Here is a 7,967-nt window from a genome sequence, read left to right as displayed (position 1 = left end):
GAGAGAGAGACAGAGAGAGAGATACAGAGACAGAGAGGCAGACAGACAGACAGAGAGAGAGAAAGACAGAGGGAGAGAGTGAGAGACAGCAGGAGAGACAGAGAGAGAGACAGAGAGAGAGGGACAGAGAGTTAGCGACAGGGAGAGAGAGAAGAGAGACAGAGAGAGAGACAGAGACAGCGAGAGAGAGAGATAGCGTGATTGAGAGTGAGAAAGCAAGAGCATGAGATTGAGAAAGTGAGAGTGAGAGAGAGAGAGAGAGAGAGAGAGGGTAGGTGAGGGAGAGAGCAACAGAGAGAGAGAGAGCGAGAGAGAGAGAGGGAGAATGAGGGAGAGAGAGAGTGAGAGCGAGAGAGAGAGCAAGAGGCAGAGTGAGGGAGAGAATGACACAGAGAGAGAGCGAGAGAGAGAGGGAGAGTGAGGGAGAGAGAGAGCGAGAGCAAGAGAGAGAGCGAGAGGCAGAGTGAGGGAGAGAACGACAGAGAGAGAGAGCAAGAGAGAGAGTGAGCGAGCGAGAGAGAGAGTGAGTGTGAGAGAGGGGGCAAGAATGAGAGAGCGAGTGGGAGAGTGAGGGAGAGAGCGACAAAGAGAGAGAGAGCGAGAGGGAGAGAGCGAGAGGGAGAGAGCAAGAGGGAGAGTGAGTGAGCGAGAGAGAGAGTGAGTGTGAGAGAGAGGGCAAGAATGAGAGAGCGAGTGGGAGAGTGAGGGAGAGAGCGACAAAGAGAGAGAGAGCGAGAGGGAGAGTGTGGGAGAGAGCGAGAGAGAGAGAGAGAGAGAGCAAGAGAGAGAGTGAGAGGGAGAGTGAGGGAGAGCGAGCGAGAGTGAGAGCAAAGGAGACAGCGACAGAGAGAGAGGGAGAGAGAGAGAGCGAGAGACAGCAAGAGGGAGAGTGAGGGAGGGAGTGACAGAGAGAGAGCGAGAGGGGCGGAGAGTGAGGGAGACAGCGACAGAGGGAGAGAGAAAGCAAGTGAGAGTGCGCGAGAGGGAGAGTGAGGGAGAGAGTGACAGAGAGGGAGAGCAAGGTAGAGAGAGAGGGAGAATGAGGGATAGGTAAAGAGAGAGAGAGCAAGGGGCAATTAGGGATGGGCATTAAATGCCGGCCTCGCCAGCGACGCCCACATCCCATGAACAAATAAAAAAAAGAAAGAGTGAGTGACAGAGAGAGAGAGAATCAGCGAGAGGGAATGGAAGATCGAGCATGTGAGAGAGAGAGGGAAAATAAGAGCGAATGAGAAAGAGAGGGAGAGTGAGCGAGAGAGCGTGAGAACGAGAGCTCAAGAGCGAGTGCGAGTGAGGGAGAGAGAGAGAAATTGTAAAACGAGCAAAAGAGAGAGGGAGAGGAAGAGAGCGAAACAGAGAGAGAGAGAGAGATCGAGTGTGAGTGAGCGAGAGAGGGAGTGAGACTGAGTGAGAGAGAAAGAGAGAGACCGAAAGCAAGCGAGCGAGAGAGTGAGAGAGAGCGAGAAAGAGAGAGTGAGAGAGAGCGAGCGAGAGAGACTGAGCGACAGAGTGAGAGCAAGAGAGAGAGAGAGATAGCGAGAGAGTGAGAGAGTGATCGAGCGATAGAGTGACAGAGCATGAGAATGAGAGAGCGAGAGAGAGTAAATGAGAGAGGGACCGAGAGAGAGGGAGAGGCCAACAGAGTGACAGAGCGTGAGAACGAGGGAGCGAGAGAGCAAGAGAGAGAGAGAGCGAGGGAGAGAGAGTGAGGGAGAGAGAGAGTGAGCAAGAGAGAGTAAGATAGAGATACAGAGAGAGAGAGAGAGCAAGAGTGAGTGAGAGAGAGCGGGAGCGAGCGAGGGAGAGCGAGAAAGCGAGACTGTGAGATTGAGAGACCGAGAGAGAGTGAGAGAGAGCGAGGGGAAGCAAAAGAGGGATAGAGAGAGCGAGAGAGAGACTGAAAGTGAACGAGAGAGAAACAGAGCGAGAGAGAGGGAGACCAAGCGAGAGAGAGATAGAGAGAGAGAGAGAGAGAGCAAGCAAGAGAGCGATCCAGCGAGAGTGATAAGAATCGAGTTTGAGAAAGCGAGCAAGAACGAGTGAGAGAGGGTGAGAGAGCATGAGCGAGAGAGAGAGAGAACGATCGAGAGAGTTTGACAGTAAGAGTAAGAGCTAGCAAGTTTGAAAGAGATAACAGTGAGCGAGAGAGAGAGAGAGAGGCAGAGAGAGAGTGAGAGGGAGAGAGAGAAAGAAAGAGAGAGACAGAGAGAGAGAGACAGAGACAGAGAGGCAGACAGACAGACAGAGAGAGAGAAAGACAGAGGGAGAGAGTGAGAGACAGCAGGAGAGACAGAGAGAGAGACAGAGAGAGAGGGACAGAGAGTTAGTGACAGGGAGAGAGAGAAGAGAGACAGAGAGAGAGACAGAGACAGCGAGAGAGAGAGAGAGAGAGAGAGAGAGACAGAGACAGAGAGAGAGACAGATACAGAGAGAGAGCCAAACAGAGAGAGAGAGACAGAGTGAGAGGGAGAGACAGAGAGAGAGACACAGAGACACAGAGAGACAGAGACAGATACAGAGAGAGAGAGTGAGATAGAGACAGAGAGAGAGACAGACAGACAGAGAGAGAGACAGAGAGAGAGAGACAGATACAGAGAGAGAGACAGATACAGAGAGAGAGCGAAACAGAGAGAGAGAGACAGAGTGAGATAGAGACACAGAGAGAGAGACAGATAGAGAGAGAGTGAGAGACAGCGAGAGAGACACAGAGAGAGAGACAGAGAGAGAGGGAGAGGCACAGAGAGAGACACAGAGACACAAAGAGAGACACAGAGACACAGAGAGAGAGACAGAGAGCGAGAGTCAGAGAGACAGAGAGAGAGTGAGATAGAGAGAGACAGAGGCAGAGACAGAGAGAGAGGCATAGAGAGAGAGACAGAGAGAGAGAGAAAGGCACAGAGAGAGACAGAGAGACAGAGAGAGAGAGAAACAGAGAGACAGAGACAGACAGAAATAGAAAGAGAGATAGAGAGGGAGAGAGAGAGATTCAGCGAGAGCGAGAGAAGAGAGAGAGAGACAGACAGACAGACAGAGACAGCGAGAGAGACAGAGACACAGAAAGGGAGAGAGAGAGACAGACAGAGAGAGAGAGAGAGAGTGACAGTAAGAATTAGAGCCACCAAGATTGAAAGCGATAACAGTGAGTGAGAGAGAGAGCAAGCAAAACAGAGCAGGAGAGAGCATTAGAGAGAGAGAGGGAGAGGGAGAGCGAAAGAAAGCAAGGGAGAGGGAGAGAGCGAGCAAGGGAGAGGGAGAGAGAGGGGGAGAGACTTACAGACAGAGCGAGAGAGAGAGTGTGAGCCAGAGAGAGCAAGAGTGAGTGAGATTGAAAGAGTGAGCGAGAGAGAGAGAGTGTGTGAGCCCACGAGAGAGAGAGAGAGAGAAACAGAGTGAGAGATTTGGTGATATCAGCAAGAGAGGGAGCGATGGCAAGTGAGAGAGTGAGAGAGACAGAGATTGAGAGCAAGAGCGCGAGAGAGCAGGATAGTGAGAGAGAGCGAGAGAGAGGGAGTGTGTGAGAAAGTGAGAGAGAGTGAGCGAGACAGCGAGAGTGAGAGAGAGAGAGGGAGTCTGTGAGAAAGTGAGAGAGAGTGAGATAGAGTGAGCGAGACAGCGAGAGTGAGTGAGAGAGAGAGCGAGAGGGAGGGAGTGTGTGAGAATGTGAGAGAGTGAGATAGAGAGAGTGAGCGAGACAGCGAGAGTGAGAGAGAGAGAGAGCGAGAGAGAGTGAGCGTGTGAGAAAGTGAGAGAGAGTGAGATAGAGAGAATGAGCCAGACAGCGAGAGTGAGAGAGAGGGAGTGTGTGAGAAAGAGAGAGAGAGTGAGATAGAGAGAGTGAGCGAGACAGCGAGAGTGAGCGAGAGAGAGAGCGAGAGAGAGGGAGCGTGTGAGAAAGCGAGAGAGAGTGAGATAGAGAGAGTGAGCGAGACAGCGAGAGTGAGCGAGAGAGAGAGCGAAAGAGAGGGAGCGTGTGAGAAAGTGAGAGAGAGTGAGATAGAGAGAGTGAGTGAGACAGCGAAAGTGAGTGAGACAGACCAAGAGAGACTGAGCGACAGAGCGAATGGAAGAGGGAGAGAACTGGAGCAAATGTGAGCGAGCGAGTGAGAGCGAGAAAGTGAGACTGAGAGAGCGACAGAGTGACAAGGCATGAAAATGAGTGAACGAGCAGGAGAGAGCGAGCGAGAGAGAGTAAACAAGAGCGAGGGCGAGAGAACGAGAGAGAGAAAGACCAACAGAGTGACGGATCGTGAGACCGAGTGAGCGAGAGAGCAAAGGAGAGAGAGAGCGAGGGAGGGACAGCGAGAGTGTGTGAGAGAGAGAACGCCAGAGTGGGAGGACGAGAATGAGCCAGAGCATGAGAGCGAGAGCGAGCAAGAGAGAGGGAGCGAGATAGAGAGCGAGAAAGTGAGAGCGTGAGATCGAGAGACCAAGAGGGAGTGAGAGAGAGCGAGAGTGAGAGCATGAGAGAGAGAGTGAGAACATGAGAGAGTGAGTGAGAGCATGAGCTAGAGAGCGAGCGAGGGAGAGGGAGAGAAAGAGAGAGCAAGAGAGAGTGAGAGCGAGTGCAAGAGAGAGAGTGAGCAAGAAAGGGATCGAGCGAGAGTGAGAGAGAACGAGCGAGCGAGATAGAGTGAGGGAGCAAGAGTGAGAAAAAGCGAGAGTGAGGGAGAGTGAGAGCGAGAGAGGGAGCGCGAGAGAGGGCGAGCGTCAGTGAAATAGAGAGAGTGAGCGAGAGAGAGTGAGAGAGAGAGCGAGCACTTGAGTTTGGAGAGAGTGCGAGAGAATGAACCAGCGAGATCGAGACAGAGAGAGAGAGAGAATAAGAGCGAATGAGAGGGAGGGAAAGTGAACGAGAGAGCAAGAACATGAGAGTGCTTGAGAATGAGTGAACAAGAGCGAGTGAGAGTGAGAGAGAGAGAGATAGGAACAGAGTGAGAGGAAGAGCAAACGAGAGAGAAATGGAGAGAAAGAGAGCGAAACAGAGAGATCGTCAGATCCAGTGTGAGAGCACAAGAAAACATGAGAGAGTGGCGGTGAGTGAGACAGAGTGAGCGAGAGAGAGCGAGGCAGAGAGAGTGAGCGAGAGAGAGCGAGTGAGACTGAGTGACAGGGCGGGAGCAGGAGCGAGTGAGAGTGAGTGCAAGAGAGTGATAGCGTGACAGAGAGACAGAGCATGAGAATGAGAGAGCGAGGGAGAAAGAGAGCAAGAGAGAGTAAACGAGAGACGGAGTGAGCGAGAGAAACCAACAGTGTGACAGAAGGTGAGAACGAGAGAGTGGGCGAGCAAGAGAGAGAGAAAGCGAGGGAGAGAGAGAGAGAGCGAGCGAGAGAGAGTAAGCAAGAGATGCAGACTGAGAGAGAGAGGGAGTGAGAGAGGGTGAGATAGAAAGCAAGAAAGCGAGACCGTGAGATGGAGAGAGTGAGAGAGAGCGAGAGCAAGCGGGAGAGATAGAGAGAGCGCGAAAGGTGAGCGAGAGAAAAACAGAGTGGGAGAGAGAATGAGAGAGCGAGAGTGAGAGAGAGAGCAAGCGAGAGAGAGCAATCCAGCGAGAGAGAGAGAGCGAGAGAGGGCAAGAGAGTGAGATGCTAAGAGAATGCGAGAGCAAGTGAGAGTGAGCGAGTGAGCGAGAGAGTGAAAGAAAGAGAGCGCGAGAGTGAGAGAGCGACAGAACGAGAGAGCAAGTGAGAAAGCGAGAGCATCAGATTGAGAGACTGGGAGAGAGTGAGAGAGAGAGGAAGTGAGTGAGAGCAAATGAGAGCAAGAGAAAGAATGAGAGCGAGTGAGAGAGAGCGCGAGAGTGGGAGGGTGAGAATGAGCCGGAGCATGAGAGCGAGAGTGAGCAAGAGAGAGGGAGCGAGATAGAGAGCGAGAAAGAGAGAGAGAGAGGATAAGTGAGACAGAGAAAGTGAGCGAGAGAGAGCAAGAGAGAGTGATCGAGAGAGAGAGAGGGTAAGTGAGATAGAGAGTGTGAGAGAGAGTGAGCGAGAGTGAGATAGAGAGAGTGAGCGAGAGAGAGAGAGCGAGAGAGAGAGCGAGATAGAGAGTGAGAGCCAGCAAGAGAGTGCTGGGTCTGCTGTTATTTGTTATTTATATTAATGATTTGGATGAGAATTTAGGAGGCATGGTTAGTAAGTTTGCAGATGACACCAAGATTGGTGGCATTGTGGACAGTGAAGAAGGTTATCTGGGATTGCAACGGGATCTTGATCAATTGGGCCAGTGGGCCGACGAATGGCAGATGGAGTTTAATTTAGATAAATGTGAGGTGATGCATTTTGGTCGATCGAATCGGGCCAGGACCTACTCCGTTAATGGTAGGGCATTGGGGAGAGTTATAGAACAAAGAGATCTAGGAGTACAGGTTCATAGCTCCTTGAAAGTGGAGTCACAGGTGGATAGGGTGGTGAAGAAGGCATTCGGCATGCTTGGTTTCATTGGTCAGAACATTGAATACAGGAGTTGGGATGTCTTGTTGAAGTTGTACAAGACATTGGTGAGGCCACACTTGGAATACTGTGTACAGTTCTGGTCACCCTATTATAGAAAGGATATTATTAAACTAGAAAGAGTGGAGAAAAGATTTACTAGGACTACCGGGACTTGATGGTTTGACTTATAGGGAGAGGTTAGATAGACTGAGACTTTTTTCCCTGGAGAGTAGGAGGTTTAGGGGTGATCTTATAGAAGTCTATAAAATAATGAGGGGCATAGATAAGGTGGATAGTCAAAATCTTTTCCCAAAGTTAGGGGAGTCTATAACGAGGGGGCAGAGATTTCAAGTGAGAGGGGAGAGATACAAAAGGGTCCAGAGGGGCAATTTTTTCACTCAAAGGGTGGTGAGTGTCTGGACCGAGCTGCCAGAGGCAGTAGTAGAGGCGGGTACAATTTTGTCTTTTAAAAATCATTTGGACAGTTACATGGGTAAGATGGGTATAGAGGGATATGGGCCAAGTGCAGGCAATTGGGACTAGCTTAGTGGTATAAACTGGGCGACATGGACATGTTGGGCCGAAGGGCCTGTTTCCATGTTGTAAACTTCTATGATTCTATGATTCTTGTGCAAGAGATTTTGTGAAACGAGTAAAAGAGAGAACGAGCAAATGAGAGAGGGAGCAAGAGAGATTGAGAGTGAGAGCGTGAGAGAGAGTGAGAGAGAAGGAGAGAAAGTCAGAGTGAGAGAGCGACAGAGTGACAGAGCGACAGAGCATGAGAATGAGTTAGCGAGAGGGAGAGAGCGAGCGAGAGGGAGAAAACGAGAGAGAGAGAGTGAGAGAACAAGAGAGAGATTAAACGCGAGAGCGCGAGAGAGAGAGAGAGAGAGAGAGAGATAGCAACAGGGCGACAGATTGTGAAAGTGAGAAAACAAGGGAGCAAAAGAGAGTGAGGGAGAGAGAGAGCGAGGGAAAGACAGTGAGGGCGAGCGTGAAAGCAAGCCAGATGGAGAGCAATAACGAGTGAGCAACAGAGAAAGAGTGAGCATGACAGAGCCGGAGAGCGAGCACGGGAGAGAGAGAGCGAGCGAGCAAGAGAGAGAGAGAGAGCGAACAAGAGAGGGATCAAGTGAGAGCGAGAGATAGAGTGCAAGAGATGGACAGTGTGGAAGAGTTAGAGAACAAGAAAGCAAGAGGCCAAGAGAGTGTGAGAGCGAGTGAGGGAGAGAGTGAAGGAGAGAGGGTGAGAGAGCAACAGAGCGACAGGGCATGAGAACAAGAGAGCAAAAGAGAGAAAGAGAGTGAGCGAGAGAGAGCGAGTGAGAGAGAGAGCAACTGAGCGAGAGCGAGCAAGAGAGAGTGAGTGAGAGAGAGAGAGAGCATGAGTGAGAGAGAGAGAGAGAGAGAGTGAGAGAGAGAGCGAGAGTGAGATCGAGCGAGTGAGAGAGAGAGCAACTGAGCGAGAGCGAGCAAGAGAGAGTGAGTGAGAGAGAGAGAGAGCATGATTGAGAGAGAGAGAGAGAGTGAGAGAGAGA

Source organism: Heptranchias perlo, unplaced genomic scaffold, assembly GCF_035084215.1.
Source record: "Heptranchias perlo isolate sHepPer1 unplaced genomic scaffold, sHepPer1.hap1 HAP1_SCAFFOLD_97, whole genome shotgun sequence".
In the NCBI taxonomy this organism is placed as follows: domain Eukaryota; kingdom Metazoa; phylum Chordata; class Chondrichthyes; order Hexanchiformes; family Hexanchidae; genus Heptranchias; species Heptranchias perlo.
Note: the sequence above shows the minus strand (reverse complement) of the source record.